The sequence below is a fragment of the Anabrus simplex genome, chromosome 1 (genome assembly GCF_040414725.1).
Source record: "Anabrus simplex isolate iqAnaSimp1 chromosome 1, ASM4041472v1, whole genome shotgun sequence".
Lineage (NCBI taxonomy): Eukaryota > Metazoa > Arthropoda > Insecta > Orthoptera > Tettigoniidae > Anabrus > Anabrus simplex.
The window spans coordinates 158,719,027-158,734,343 of record NC_090265.1 but is presented as its reverse complement, the minus strand read 5'-3'; the positions used below and the strand labels follow the sequence as shown (position 1 = coordinate 158,734,343).

General features: G+C 43.6%; 1 protein-coding gene and 14 non-coding genes across 16 annotated transcripts in view; all 15 read right to left on the bottom strand.

Annotated features, from left to right (window-relative positions):
- LOC136863372 (uncharacterized) overlaps positions 1-15,317 on the bottom strand; it is a 444,827-nt gene that overhangs the window by 342,271 nt on the left and 87,239 nt on the right. The gene's annotated exons all lie outside the window — the stretch shown is intronic.
- TRNAL-CAG (transfer RNA leucine (anticodon CAG)) lies at positions 220-303 on the bottom strand. The gene has a single exon. It is a non-coding gene; the product is annotated as a tRNA-Leu (tRNA).
- TRNAL-UAG (transfer RNA leucine (anticodon CAG)) lies at positions 860-943 on the bottom strand. The gene has a single exon. It is a non-coding gene; the product is annotated as a tRNA-Leu (tRNA).
- TRNAL-CAG (transfer RNA leucine (anticodon CAG)) lies at positions 1,513-1,596 on the bottom strand. The gene has a single exon. It is a non-coding gene; the product is annotated as a tRNA-Leu (tRNA).
- Positions 1,729-1,812, bottom strand: TRNAL-CAG (transfer RNA leucine (anticodon CAG)). The gene has a single exon. It is a non-coding gene; the product is annotated as a tRNA-Leu (tRNA).
- Positions 2,363-2,446, bottom strand: TRNAL-UAG (transfer RNA leucine (anticodon UAG)). Its single transcript has one exon. It is a non-coding gene; the product is annotated as a tRNA-Leu (tRNA).
- On the bottom strand, positions 3,000-3,083 carry TRNAL-CAG (transfer RNA leucine (anticodon CAG)). The gene has a single exon. It is a non-coding gene; the product is annotated as a tRNA-Leu (tRNA).
- On the bottom strand, positions 3,693-3,776 carry TRNAL-CAG (transfer RNA leucine (anticodon CAG)). Its single transcript has one exon. It is a non-coding gene; the product is annotated as a tRNA-Leu (tRNA).
- Positions 4,129-4,212, bottom strand: TRNAL-CAG (transfer RNA leucine (anticodon CAG)). The gene has a single exon. It is a non-coding gene; the product is annotated as a tRNA-Leu (tRNA).
- TRNAL-CAG (transfer RNA leucine (anticodon CAG)) lies at positions 4,554-4,637 on the bottom strand. Its single transcript has one exon. It is a non-coding gene; the product is annotated as a tRNA-Leu (tRNA).
- On the bottom strand, positions 12,024-12,107 carry TRNAL-CAG (transfer RNA leucine (anticodon CAG)). The gene has a single exon. It is a non-coding gene; the product is annotated as a tRNA-Leu (tRNA).
- On the bottom strand, positions 12,454-12,537 carry TRNAL-CAG (transfer RNA leucine (anticodon CAG)). The gene has a single exon. It is a non-coding gene; the product is annotated as a tRNA-Leu (tRNA).
- TRNAL-CAG (transfer RNA leucine (anticodon CAG)) lies at positions 12,889-12,972 on the bottom strand. Its single transcript has one exon. It is a non-coding gene; the product is annotated as a tRNA-Leu (tRNA).
- On the bottom strand, positions 13,749-13,832 carry TRNAL-CAG (transfer RNA leucine (anticodon CAG)). The gene has a single exon. It is a non-coding gene; the product is annotated as a tRNA-Leu (tRNA).
- TRNAL-CAG (transfer RNA leucine (anticodon CAG)) lies at positions 14,610-14,693 on the bottom strand. Its single transcript has one exon. It is a non-coding gene; the product is annotated as a tRNA-Leu (tRNA).

Here is a 15,317-nt window from a genome sequence, read left to right as displayed (position 1 = left end):
GCCATGTCAGAAGTGGGATTGGAACGCACCGTCCAAATGTTGCCTGCGACCTGAAGGCTGCGTCGAAGACCGCTCGGCCTTCATGACTAGGGCAGTTGTTGCTCTCCGCTTTCTCTAAGCAGACCCAACGACTTGTCCGCGTAATACGCTACAAGTCAAGTATTGGTGATGAATTCAGAGTGGAGTAATTGAGTTTCCGGTATCCAAGAAAAAAAGGTATGTCAGAAGTGGGATGCGAACCCACGCCTACAAAAGTGGACAGCGACCTGAACGCAGAGCCTTAGACCACTCGGCCATCCTGACACACGTTTTAGTTTCTCTCCACTTTCTCTAAGCAGACCCTACGACTTGCTCGCGAAATAAGCTACCAGTCAAGTAGCCTACTGGTGATGAATTCAGCGTGTAGTAATTCAGTTTCCGGTATCCAAGAAAAAAAGTGGAATTGGAACTCACGCTCACAGATGTGGTCTGCGACCTGAAGGCAGCGTCTAAGACCGCTCGGCCTTCCTTACTACGGCAGTTGTTGCTCTCCGCTTTCTATAAGCAGACCGAACCACTTTTTCGCGTAATAACCTACAAGTCAAGTATTGGTCATGAATTCAGAGTGGAGTAATTGAGTTTCCGGTATCCAAGAAGAAAAGCTACGTCAGAAATCGGATTCGAACTATCGCTCACAGAAGTAGACTGCGACCTGAACGCAGCGCCTTAGACCGCTCGGCCATCCTGACACAAGTTTCGGTTTCTCTCCACTTTCTCTAAGCAGACCCTACGACTTTTTCGCGTAATAAGCTACAAGTCAAGTATTGGTGATGAATTCAGATTGGAGTAATTAAGTTTCCGGTATCCAAGAAAAAAGCTATGTCAGAAGTGGGATTCGAACCCACGCCCACTGAAGTGGACTGCGACCTAAACGCAGCGCCTTAGACCGCTCGGCCATCCTGACACACGTTTCTACTTCTCTCCACTTTCTCTAAGCAGACCCTACGACTTGTTCGCGAAATAAGCTACAAGTCAAGTAGCCTACTGGTGATGAATTCAGCGTGTAGTAATTCAGTTTCCTGTGTCCAAGAAAAAAAAGCCATGTCAGAAGTGGGATTGGAACGCACGGTCCAGATGTTGCCTGCGACCTGAAGGCAGCGTCTAAGACCGCTCGGCCTTCCTGACTAGGGCATTTATTGCTCTCCGCTTTCTCTAAGCAGACCCAACGACTTGTTCGCGTAACACGCTCCAAGTCAAGTATGTGTGATGAATTCAGAGTGGAGTTATTGAGTTTCCGGTATCCAAGAAAGAAAGCTATGTCAGAAGTGGGATTCGAAACCACGCCCACAGAAGTGGACTGCGACCTGAACGCAGCGCCTCAGACCGGTCGGCCATCCTGACACAAGTTTCTGCTTCTCTCCACTTTCTCTAAGCAGACCCAAAGACTTTTTCGCGTAATAAGCTACAAGTCATGTATTGGTGATGAATTCAGAGTGGAGTAATTGAGTTTCCGGTATCCAAGAAAAACAGCCATGTCAGAAGTGGGATTCGAACCCACGCCCACAGAAGTGGACTGCGACCTGAACGCAGCGCCTTAGACCGCTCGGCCATCCTGACACACGTTTCTGTTTCTCTCCACTTTCTCTAAGCAGACCCTACGACTTGTTCGCGAAATAAGCTACAGGTCAAGTATTGGTGATGAATTCAGAGTGGAGTAATTGAGTTTCCGGTGTCCAAGTATAGAAGCTATGCCAGAAGTGGGATTCGAACCCATGCCCACAGAAGTGGATTGCGACCTGAACGCAGCGCCTTAGACCGCTCGGCCATCCTGACACACGTTCCTGTTTCTCTCCACTTTCTCTCAGCAGACCCTACGACTTGTTCGCGAAATAAGCTACAAGTCAAGTAGCGTACTGGTGATGAATTCAGCGTGTAGTAATTCAGATTCCGGTATGCAAGAAAGAAAGTGGGATTGGAACGCACGCTCACAGATGTGGTCTGCGACCTGAAGGCAGCGCCTTAGACCGCTCGGCCATCCTGACACACGTTTCTGTTTCTCTCCACTTTCTGTAAGCAGACCCTACGACTTGTTCGCGAAATAAGCTACAAGTCAAGTAGCTTACTGGTGATGAATTCATCGTGTAGTAATTCAGTTTCCGGTATCCAAGAAAAAAAGTTGGATTGGAACGCACGCTCACAGATGTGGTCTGCGACCTGAAGGCAGCGCCTTAGACCGCTCGGCTTTCCTGACCAGGGCAGTTGTTGCTCTCCGCTTTCTCTAAGCAGACCCAACGACTTTTTCGCGTAATAAGCTACAAGTCAAGTATTGGTGATGAATTCAGAGTGGAGTAATTGAGTTTCTGGTATCCAAGAAAAAAAGCTATGTCAGAAGTGTGATTCGAACCCACGCCCACAGAAGTGGACAGCGACCTAAACGCAGAGCCTTAGACCGCTCGGCCATCCTGACACACGTTTTAGTTTCTCTCCACTTTCTCTAAGCAGACCCTACGACTTGTTCGCGAAATAAGCTACCAGTCATGTAGCCTACTGGTGATGAATTCAGCGTGTAGTAATTCATTTTCCGGTATCCAAGAAAAAAAGTGGAATTGGAACTCACGCTCACAGATGTGGTCTGCGACCTGAAGGCATCGTCTAAGACCGCTCGGCCTTCCTTACTACGGCAGTTGTTGCTCTCCGCTTTCTCCAAGCAGACCGAACCACTTTTTCGCGTAATAAGCTACAAGTCAAGTATTGGTGATGAATTCAGAGTGGAGTAATTGAGTTTCCGGTATCCAAGAAGAAAAGCTATGTCAGAAATCGGATTCGAACTAACGCTCACAGAAGTAGACTGCGACCTGAGCAGCCTTAGACCGCTCGGCCATCTTGACACAAGTTTCGGTTTCTCTCCACTTTCTCTAAGCAGACCCTACGACTTTTTCGCGTAATAAGCTACAAGTCAAGTATTGGTGATGAATTCAGATTGGAGTAATTAAGTTTCCGGTATCCAAGAAAAAAAGCTATGTCAGAAGCGGGATTCGAACCCACGCCCACAGAAGTGGACTGCGACCTGAACGCAGCGCCTTAGACCGCTCGGCCATCCTTACACAAGTTTCTGTTTCTCTCCACTTTCTCTAAGCAGACCCTACGACTTGTTCGCGAAATAAGCTACAAGTCAAGTAGCCTACTGGTGATGAATTCAGCGTGTAGTAATTCAGTTTCCTGTGTCCAAGAAAAAAAGCCATGTCAGAAGTGGGATTGCAACGCACGGTCCAAATGTTGCCTGCGACCTGAAGGCAACGTCTAAGACCGCTCACCGGGCGAGTTGGCCGTGCGTGTAGAGGCTCGCGGCTGTGAGCTTGCATCCGGGAGATAGTAGGTTCGAATCCCACTATCGGCAGCCCCGAAAATGGTTTTCCGTGGTTTCCCATTTTCACACCAGGCAAATGCTGGGGCTGTACCTTAATTAACGCCACGGCCGCTTCCTTTCAACTTCTAGGCCTTTCCTATCCCATCGTCGCCATAAGACCTAACAGTGTCGGTGCGACGTAAAGCCCCTAGCAAGACCGCTCGGCCTTCCTGACTACGGCAGTTGTTGCTCTCCGCTTTCTCCAAGCAGACCCAACGACTTTTTCGCGTAATAAGCTACAAGTCAAGTATTGGTGATGAATTCAGAGTGGAGTAATTGAGTTTCCGGTATCCAAGAAAGACAGCTATGTCAGAAGTTGGATTCGAACCCACGCCCACAGAAGTGGACTGCGACCTGAACGCAGCGCCTTAGACCGCTCGGCCATCCTGACACACGTTTCTGTTTCTCTCAACTTTCTCTAAGCAGACCCTACGACTTTTTCGCGAAATAAGCTACAAGTCAAGTAGCCTACTGGTGATGTATTCAGCGTGTAGTAATTCAGTTTCCGGTGTCCATGAAAAAAAGCCATGTCAGAAGTGGGATTGGAAAGCACGGTCACAAATGTTGCCTGCGACGTGAAGGCAGCGTCTAAGACCGCTCGGCCTTCCTAACTAGGGCAGTTGTTGCTCTCCGCTTTCTCTAAGCAGACCCAACGACTTTTTCGCGTAATAAGCTACAAGTCAAGTATTGGTGATGAATTCAGAGTGGAGTAATTGAGTTTCCGGTATCCAAGAAAAAAACTATGTCAGAAGTGGGATACGAATCCACGCCCACAGAAGTGGACTGCGACCTGAACGCAGCGCCTTTGACCGCTCGGCCATCCTGACACACGCTTCTGTTTCTCTCCACTTTCTCTAAGCAGACCCTACGACTTGTTCGCGAAATAAGCTACAAGTCAAGTAGCCTACTGGTGATGAATTCACCGTGTAGTTATTCAGTTTCCGGTATCCAAGAAAAAAAGTGAGATTGGAACGCACGCTCACAGATGTGGTCTTCGACCTGAAGGCAGCGTCTAAGACCGCTCGGCCTTCCTGACTACGGCAGTTGTTGCTCTCCGCTTTCTCTAAGCAGACCCAACGACTTGTTCGCGTAATACGCTACAAGTCAAGTATTGGTGATGAATTCAGACTGGAGTAATTGAGTTCCCGGTATCCAAGAACAAAAGTTATGCCAGAGGTGGGATTCGAACCCACGCCCACAGAAGTGGACTGCGACCTGAACGCAGCGCCTTAGACCGCTCGGCCATCCTGACACACGTTTCTGTTCTCTCCACTTTCTCTAAGCTGACCCTACGACTTGTTCGCGAAATAAGCTACAAGTCAAGTAGCCTACTGGTGATGAATTCAGCGTGCAGTAATTCAGTTTCCGGTATCCAAGAAAAAAATTGGGATTGTGTAACGGTTCAAATCCCGTTACAAGATGATATCTGTATTTTTATTATTGTATGATTTTATCTGTATTTTATTATTATTATTATTATTATTATTATTGTTATTATTATTATGTCAGTATTATTATTATGTTATCTGTGATATTGTACTATTATTGTAATTATCCGTTTTATTCAATTTTGCAATTGCCTCTTGCTTGCAAGATTGCACTTAGATGTATGCATATATACGTATGTGTAGTATAACACTCAATACCTGTACAGTGAGAATTGTTGTATATATCAGAGATTGGAAGTGACATTGTTATATTGCTAGACCACTGACGATTCTGCCAAGTCATCGCCGCGCCATGGCTATGTCATCGTTTTTGTTTAGCAATGCGCGCACGGACTTGTCGCCGCGGGGCTATTTCACCACTGGATGTAATATCTGTCGCGTAGGTGGGAGTATGTCATTGTTATTTCTGGAGATTACGTAGTTGTGTCAACCAATATATAAGGTGGGTCCATATTGTAGCGTCAGTCATTACTTATACGGATGCAGTACAGTGAAGTAGTCTACTAGATCAAGAGGCCTTAGGTGGTCAGCCAACTAGTGTGAACGAGAGATGGAGAAGACTCAGTGAGCCATTAATTATTGGTCATTGAGAGAGTGAGACCAAATGGTTGGTCCTTCACTTAGTGGAAGACGCGGACGCAAGGCTTACCAAGGAGTCAGAGAGGGCAACCCTGGACCTGCCAAGAGGTCATACCATATTGACTTACAAAGAAGTCAGATGATATGGAGAAGAAGCAGCCACAAGGATGTATCACCAAGTTAGGCGTGACACATCTACAGTAAACACCAGAGCAATGGATTACGTCGTAATTACACTCAAAGTGTTAAAGGTACAGTCAAGTGAATCAGTGAGGGAAATATTTCGTATAAATTGTTAAATGTCCGGTCAAGAAGAATTCAAATTCATGCCTAGTTTCTTTCATTTGCAATGTCATAATTTCATATTCTCATCTGTTTTATCGCAACAAGACTCACTATTTTTTGATATATTATTTAAAGAATATATATTGTTCTATCAAACGAATTCATAGTTTCATTTCATTGAAAGTAAAATATCTTAACCTCAAAATTAATGTGGAAACCGAACGCCAATCTCCTTTTCCCAGAACTTATATGGTATGTTGTCAAGAGTAAGCTTATTACCCCACACCCTGTTAGTTTTTAGTAATAAATAAATGTTCTCAATGTGGCTCCGCAACGTGGTGCTCGAATAAATTCAGAATTTGTTCTGAATGACAGCATATCATAGGTTCATTTTGGGAGAGTATGCGCATTTAAGCCAACGGAAATTACTACCGGTAAATGTCAGGAGTGTAATTTTGTGATATATAGTTGTATTTTGGGGATATGTCAAGGGATTTGAAGAGGGAAATTAATTTGAGATCGCGTACTATCACTAGTGAACCAAAGATGGACAAGGAAGACAATAACAAGTCATGTGACGACGAGGTCATTGCTTCGGCGGACATCCAAGGTGAAATTCAGAGTAGGGAGCAGGTGAATACGATGGAAGGTTCTGGGATAATTCAGGAAAGTGCAGAAATTGAGAAGCACACTGAAACCCAAAAGGAAATCGTGGGGGGAATGAACCAAGATTTTCTAAATTTGCTGATGGCCAAATTTACCGAGATCAGTAATGAAAGTCAGAAACGAATGGAGGAAAATAAAAAAGAGATGAAAGAAATTTTTAGTAGTATTGAAAATAGTCATAAACGAATGGAGGATACGATTGATATTTATTGTGAAGATAGGAGTAAACAGATGAAAGAATTAATTAGTAGTTATAACGAAAATTGTAATAAACATATTAACTCTGTGAGTAGTAAGATGGAAGAATTAATTGGCAGTAATAAAGAAAATTGTAATACGATCATTAGTAATATAGATACTAAGATATTGGAGATAAATAATCAAACATCTAAATTAGAATCTAAGTTAGAAAATAAGCTAAATGAAGAGTGTGTTGAAATTGAAGGTGAAATGGAGTCGAGTCGGAGCGATGTTCATTCTCAAATTGAGCATGTCAAAGAAATATGTACAGAGAATGTCGTAGAATTAAGTGACAAAAGTTCTAGTAATCGGGAAGAAATTCATGACGTAGTCGAGAAAAGATTGGACAAGAGTTACAATGCAGTTGGGGAAGATACGAGGGAACAGATTAGTAGAAATGAGCAAATTGAAAGCAAACTTGTGGAGGTCACTGAACTACGGAACGAACAGGAAATGCTATCACAGCAGGTGAGAGAGAGAGAGAGGAAGAATTGCAGGAAGACGTGAGAATAGTGGAAGAGAATGCTGAGAGAGCAGCGGAAGAAGAAGAAGAAGAAGAAGACGTTGAGAACTGCCAGGGAGTAATACGGCAGAAAGGTACAGGTGAGACGGCGAGAGAAGTGGTAATAGCGAGTGGTTTGTTCAGTATGGATTGTGATTTAAACAAGTTTTCTGGAAAACAGTTTAATCCTATAGAGTTTGTAAAAGTAGTTGAGAAAAGATTTGCAAGTAAGTCGAGGAATAATATTAATGAATGGGAATATGTGTTGGAGATTTTGTCTAATGTTTTTATCGGTGGAATTAAAATATGGTTTCGAGTGTACTGGGATAATATGTCTAATTTAGGAGAGATTAAAGAGTTCATGGACAGGCTTTGGGAAGAATGTTTACAGGGGCGAGAGAGAGAGCGCATGATGTCTAGGGAAAGTAATATTGTAGAGAGAAGGGGGAAAATGTTAGCCGTGTATCAGAGGAGAGGGGGTAATCATGATCCGCAGAGGATTAATAGTTGTGTTGATGGTGATAGTGGTCAGAAGAGTAATCAGGGAGAATCGGAAGATGGGAGGCGTATGTATTTGTGTTATGAGAGAGAAGGTCAGAAGAGTAATCAGAGAGAATCAGAAGATGGGAGGCGTATGTATTTGAGTTATGAGAGAGAAGATCAAAAGTGTAATCAGAGAGAATCGGAAGATGGGAGGCGTATGTATTTGAGTTATAACAGAGAGGGTCAGAGGAGTAACCAAAGAGAATCGGAAGATGGGAGGCGTACGGATTTGAGTTATCAGAGAGACTATGATAGTCTTAATATGAATGTTATTCAGGTGTCGTTATCGAGTCAGAGTATTTCAGATTCACAGGGAATCGGGTAAATAAAGTGAACAGTCTGAAGGTAGGAGATGAACAGGTATTTAGTATAAGTAGTTATATAGTGAAAGTAGATTTAAGAGTATAGTGTGAGTGTGACCTAAGTAATGTTAAGTGAGATATTTAAGTAGTGCCGTAGTCGTAGATAATGAAGTAATTAATTGTAGTAGTAAGGTAGACGTAAGAAGTGTTCTGATAAGTGATGGAAATGCTTATAATACCGAGAATGTGATGTAAGTAGTGAGGGAATAACTCCGATGATGGAAATTGTGATATGAAGAAGGTAAGTGAAGGTACTATCAGATCTTATAACAGCCGTTGGGTGAGTCAAAGTGAGTAAATAAAATGATAGCGGTACCAATCATAATTGAAGATAATTGTAAGTTTCAACTATGCCTTGTTTGTACCAAAACTTGTGTATTCAGTTGTTTTAGGAGCTGACTTGGTTGCAAATTATGGAAGTAGATTAGACTTTGATTCGGGTAGTGTGTGTTTGTTCTGGGAGGGAAACTAGCAAAGAAGTACGTATTAATTATGATGGTCTGAGGTAAGTGTGTTGGTGACGTGTGTTCTTTGAAATATATGAGAGGTAAGTGAAGTTGTTCCTAGTGAGAGGAAATGTGTTGAAGTGTGTCAGGTGTCTATAACGACCAGTATCCGAGGGATAGTCGGTATGAGGCAGTGACGTGAGGTAATTTAAGTGAATTACAGGAGGAGTAATGGTGTTCGATGTTAGGTAAGCATCGAGATGTATTTAGTGGTAAGTGAGGAAGAACACGTATTTGAACATAAATTTGTAGTACATGACCATTGATCGTTTGTGGGAGGTAAGTACCCCATTCAACTTAAAAATGCTAGTGAAGTCTAAGAACAAATAAACATTATGCTGGATTACGGAATAATTGAACCATCTTGTAGCCATGGTATTGATCCTTGAATTTTTGTTGCCAAAGAAGGATGTGATCTATTGAGATATGTAAGTCAATGAGGGCAAAATTGATTCAGTTTGAGTGACAGAGTGCTACTCAGAGTTCCATTTCATCATCTGCAGAGGCGGGAAATATCTTGAAGTTATTCTTTTGTATCAGGGGTATTTCACTATTGTGAACCGTATCGGGAAGTGTGCATATTCCTTAAAAGATCAGGAAGGGAAGATTGTCGGTATTTATAGTATAATCAATGTAAAGAAGTACTTCACGTGAGATTTGTTGAGGTAATAATAAGATGATTAAATTTTTGTAAGAAACTGGCAAAATAAAACTAACATCTGCGATTTGCGTGTGAACCAAGTGCCGTATTGGTGTATTGGAAGAATAAGTGCTACATTGTCATGTACTGTGTGACAAAAAAACGGAGAACAGGACATTGGACAGTTATCTGCGATAACAATATGCGAGAACAGTTCTCATATAAGTGATATTTCACAAAAAGTTTTGATATGTTAAAAAAAAGAAGAAGAATGTAGTGTAATCATTTAAAATTATTTGTGTGTGTTAAATTAAGGGCTATGCCCTTGTGAATTGTATGAGAATGGGACACTGAACAGTTATCTACGATGGCAATGTGCGAGAAAAATTCTCATATTTGTGATATTTTATAAAATGTATGGATGTTGAAAAAAGAAAGTTATTGTGGTATACTCATTTAAAGTGTTCATATGTGTCAGTGTTATATATATAATTTTGTTCATAAATCAATCGATTCTTTGTTCTTCGATTTATTTATGAGGGAGGCGAATTGTAACGGTTCAAATCCCGTTACAAGATGATATCTGTATTTTTATTATTGTATGATTTTATCTGTATTTTATTATTATTATTATTATTATTATTATTATTATTATTATTATTATTATTATTATGTCAGTATTATTATTATGTTATCTGTGATATTGTACTATTATTGTAATTATCCGTTTTATTCAATTTTGCAATTGCCTGTTGCTTGCAAGATTGCACTTAGATGTATGCATATATACGTATGTGTAGTATAACACTCAATACCTGTACAGTGAGAATTGTTGTATATATCAGAGATTGGAAGTGACATTGTTATATTGCTAGACCACTGGCGATTCTGCCAAGTCATCGCCGCGCCATGGCTATGTCATCGTTTTTATTTAGCAATGCGCGCACGGACTTGTCGCCGCGGGGCTATTTCACCACTGGATGTAATATCTGTCGCGTAGGTGGGAGTATGTCATTGTTATTTCTGGAGATTACGTAGTTGTGTCAACCAACGTCTATATAAGGTGGGTCCATATTGTAGCGTCAGTCATTACTTATACGGATGCAGTACAGTGAAGTAGTCTACTAGATCAAGAGGCCTTAGGTGGTCAGCCAACGAGTGTGAACGAGAGACGGAGAAGACTCAGTGAGCCATTAATTATTGGTCATTGAGAGAGTGAGACCAAATGGTTGGTCCTTCACTTAGTGGAAGACGCGGACGCAAGGCTTACCAAGGAGTCAGAGAGGGCAACCCTGGACCTGCCAAGAGGTCATACCATATTGACTTACAAAGAAGTCAGATGATATGGAGAAGAAGCAGCCACAAGGATGTATCACCAAGTTAGGCGTGACACATCTACAGTAAACACCAGAGCAATGGATTACGTCGTAATTACACTCAAAGTGTTAAAGGTACAGTCAAGTGAATCAGTGAGGGAAATATTTCGTATAAATTGTTAAATGTCCGGTCAAGAAGAATTCAAATTCATGCCTAGTTTCTTTCATTTGCAATGTCATAATTTCATATTCTCATCTGTTTTATCGCAACAAGACTCACTATTTTTTGATATATTATTTAAAGAATATATATTGTTCTATCAAACGAATTCATAGTTTCATTTCATTGAAAGTAAAATATCTTAACCTCAAAATTAATGGGGAAACCGAACGCCAATCTCCTTTTCCCAGAACTTATATGGTATGTTGTCAAAAGTAAGCTTATTACCCCACACCCTGTTAGTTTTTAGTAATAAATAAATGTTCTCAATTGGAACGCACGCCCACAGATGTGGTCTGCAACCTGAAGGCAGCGTCTAAGACCGCTCGGCCTTCCTAACTAGGGCAGTTGTTGCTCTCCGCTTTCTCTAAGCAGACCCAACGACTTTTTCGCGTAATAAGCTACAAGTCAAGTATTGGTGATGAATTCAGAGTGGAGTAATTGAGTTTCCGGTATCCAAGAAAAAAGCTATGTCAGAAGTGGGATACGAACCCACGCACACAGAAGTGGACTGCGACATGAACGCAGCACCATAGACCGCTCGGCCATCCTGACACAAGTTTCCGTTTCTCTCCACTTTCTCTAAGCAGACCCTACGAATTGTTCGCGAAATAAGCTACAAGTCAAGTAGCCTACTGGTGATGAATTCAGCGTGTAGTAATTCAGTTTCCGGTGTCCAAGAAAAATAGCCATGTCAGAAGTGGGATTGGAACGCACGGTCCAAATGTTGCCTGCGACCTGAAGGCAGGGTCTAAGACCGCTCGGTCTTCCTGACTAGGGCAGTTGTTGCTCTCCGCTTTCTCTAAGCAGACCCAACGACTTGTTCGCGTAATACGCTACAAGTCAAGTATTGGTGATGAATTCAGAGTGGAGTAATTGAGTTTCCGGTATCCAAGAAAAAAGGTATGTCAGAAGTGGGATTCGAACCCAAGCCCATAGAAGTGGACTGCGACATGAACGCAGCGCCTTAGACGGCTCGGCCATCCTGACACACGGTTGCTTTTCTCTCCACTTTCTCTAAGCAGACCCTAAGACTTTTTCGCGAAATAAGCTACAAGTCAAGTAGCCTACTGGTGATGAATTCAGCGTGTAGTAATTCAGTTTCCGGTATCCAAGAAAAAAAGTGGGATTGGAACGCACGCTCACAGATGTGGTCTGCGACCTGAAGGCAGCGTCTAAGACCGCTCGGCCTTCCTGACTACGGCAGTTGTTGCTCTCCGCTTTCTCTAAGCAGACCCAACGACATGTTCGCGTAATAAGCTACAAGTCAAGTATTGGTGATGAATTCAGAGTGGAGTAATTGAGTTTCCGGTGTCCAAGTATAGAAGCTATGCCAGAAGTGGGATTCGAACCCATGCCCACAGAAGTGGATTGCGACCTGAACGCAGCGCCTTAGACCGCTCGGCCATCCTGACACACGTTCCTGTTTCTCTCCACTTTCTCTCAGCAGACCCTACGACTTGTTCGCGAAATAAGCTACAAGTCAAGTAGCGTACTGGTGATGAATTCAGCGTGTAGTAATTCAGATTCCGGTATGCAAGAAAGAAAGTGGGATTGGAACGCACGCTCACAGATGTGGTCTGCGACCTGAAGGCAGCGCCTTAGACCGCTCGGCCATCCTGACACACGTTTCTGTTTCTCTCCACTTTCTGTAAGCAGACCCTACGACTTGTTCGCGAAATAAGCTACAAGTCAAGTAGCTTACTGGTGATGAATTCATCGTGTAGTAATTCAGTTTCCGGTATCCAAGAAAAGAAGCTATGTCAGAAGTGGGATTCGAACCCACGCCCACAAAAGTGGACTGCGACCTGAACGCAGCGCATTAGACCGCTCGGCCATCCTGACACACGATTCCGTTTCTCTCCACTTTCTCTAAGCAGACCCTACGGCTTGTTCGCGAAATAAGCTACAAGTCAAGTAGCTTACTGGTGATGAATTCAGCGTGTAGTAATTCAGTTTCCGGTGTCCAAGAAAAAAGTCATGTCAGAAGTGGGATTGGAACGCACGGTCCAAATGTTGCCTGCGACCTGAAGGCAGCGTCTAACACCGCTCGGCCTTCCTGACTAAGGCAGTTGTTGCTCTCCGCTTTCTCTAAGCAGACCCAAAGACTTGTTCCCGTAATACGCTACAAGTCAAGTATTGGTGATGAATTCAGAGTGGAGTAATTGAGTTTCCGGTATCCAAGAAAAAAAGCTATGTCAGAAGTGGGATTCGAACCCACGCCCACAGAAGTGGACTGCGACCTGAACGCAGCGCCTTAGACCGCTCGGCCATCCTGACACACGATACTGTTTCTCTCCACTTTCTTAAGCAGACCCTACGACTTGTTCGCGAAATAAGCTACAAGACAAGTAGCCTACTGGTGATGAATTCAGCGTGTAATAATTCAGTTTCCGGTATCCAAGAAAAAAAGTGGGATTGGAACGCACGCTCACAGATGTTGTCTGCGACCTGAAGGCAGCGTCTAAGACCGCTCGGCCTTCCTGACTAGGGCAGTTGTTGCTTTCCACTTTCTCTAAGCAGACCCAACGACGTTTTCGGGTAATAAGCTAAAAGTCGAGTATTGGTGATGAATTCAGAGTGGAGTAATTGAGTTTCCGGTATCCAAGAAAAAAAGCTATGTCAGAAATGGAATTCGAACCCACGCCCACAGAAGTTGACTGCGACCTGAACGGAGCGCCTTAGACCGCTCAGCCAACCTGACACACGTTTCTGTCTCTCTCCACTTTCTCTAAGCAGCCCCTACGACTTGTTCGCGAAATAAGCTACAAGTCAAGTAGCCTACTGGTGATGAATTCAGCGTGTAGTAATTCAGTTTCCGGTATCCAAGAAAAATAGCCATGTCAGAAGTGGGATTGGAACGCACGGTCCAAATGTTGCCTGCGACCTGAAGGCAGGGTCTAAGACCGCACGGCCTTCCTGACTACGGCAGTTGTTGCTCTCCGCTTTCTCCAAGCAGACCCAACGACTTTTTCGCGTAATAAGCTACAAGTTCTTTATTGGTGATGAATTCAGAGTGGAGTAATTGAGTTTCCGGTATCCAAGAAAAAAAGCTATGTCAGAAGTGGGATTTGAACCCACGCCCACAGAAGTGGACTGCGACCTGAACGCAGCGCCTTAGACCGCTCGGCCATCCTGACACAAGTTTCTGCTTCTCTCCACTCTCTCTAAGCAGACCCTACGACTTGTTCGCGAAATAAGCTACAAGTCAAGTAGCCTCTTGGTGATGAATTCAGCGTGTAGTAATTCAGTTACCGGTGTCCAAGAAAAAAATCCATGTCAGAAGCGGGATTGGAACGCACGCTCACAGATGTGGTCTGCGACCTGAAGGCAGCGTCTAAGACCACTCGGCCTTCCTGACTAGGGCAGTTGTTGCTCTCCGCTTTCTCTAAGCAGACCCAACGACTTGTTCGCGTAATACGCTTCAAGTCAAGTATTGGTGATGAATTCAGAGTGGAGTAATTGAGTTTCCGGTATCCAAGAAGAAATCTATGTCAGAATTGGGATTCGAACCCACGCCCATAGAAGTGGACTGCGACCTAATCGCAGCGCCTTAGACGGCTCGGCCATCCTGACACAAGTTTCTGTGTCTCTCCACTTTCTCTAAGCATACCCTACGACTTTTTCGCGAAATAAGCTACAAGTCAAGTAGCCTACTGGTGATGAATTCAGCGTGTAGTAGTTCAGTTTCCGGTATCCAAGAAAAAAAGTGGGATTGGAACGCACGCTCACAGATGTGGTCTGCGACCTGAAGGCAGCGTCTAAGACCGCACGGCCTTCCTGACTACGGCAGTTGTTGCTCTCCGCTTTCTCCAAGCAGACCCAACGACTTTTTCGCGTAATAAGCTACAAGTTCTTAATTGGTGATGAATTCAGAGTGGAGTAATTGAGTTTCCGGTATCCAAGAAAAAAAGCTATGTCAGAAGTGGGATTTGAACCCACGCCCACAGAAGTGGAGTGCGACCTGAACGCAGCGCCTTAGACCGCTCGGCCATCCTGACACAAGTTTCTGCTTCTCTCCACTTTCTCTAAGCAGACCCTACGACTTGTTCGCGAAATAAGCTACAAGTCAAGTAGCCTATTGGTGATGAATTCAGCGTGTAGTAATTCAGTTACCGGTGTCCAAGAAAAAAATCCATGTCAGAAGTGGGATTGGAACGCACGGTCACAGATGTGGTCTGCAACCTGAAGGCAGCGTCTAAGACCACTCGGCCTTCCTGACTAGGGCAGTTGTTGCACTCCGCTTTCTCTAAGCAGACCCAACGACTTGTTCGCGTAATACGCTTCAAGTCAAGTATTGGTGATGAATTCAGAGTGGAGTAATTGAGTTTCCGGTATCCAAGAAAAAATCTATGTCAGAATTGGGATTCGAACCCACGCCCATAGAAGTGGACTGCGATCTAATCGCAGCGCCTTAGACGGCTCGGCCATCCTGACACACGTTTCTGTTTCTCTCCACTTTCTCTAAGCAGACCCTACGACTTTTTCGCGAAATAAGCTACAAGTCAAGTAGCCTACTGGTGATGAATTCAGCGTGTAGTAGTTCAGTTTCCGGTATCCAAGAAAAAAAGTGGGATTGGAACGCACGCTCACAGATGTTGTCTGCGACCTGAAGGCAGCGTCTA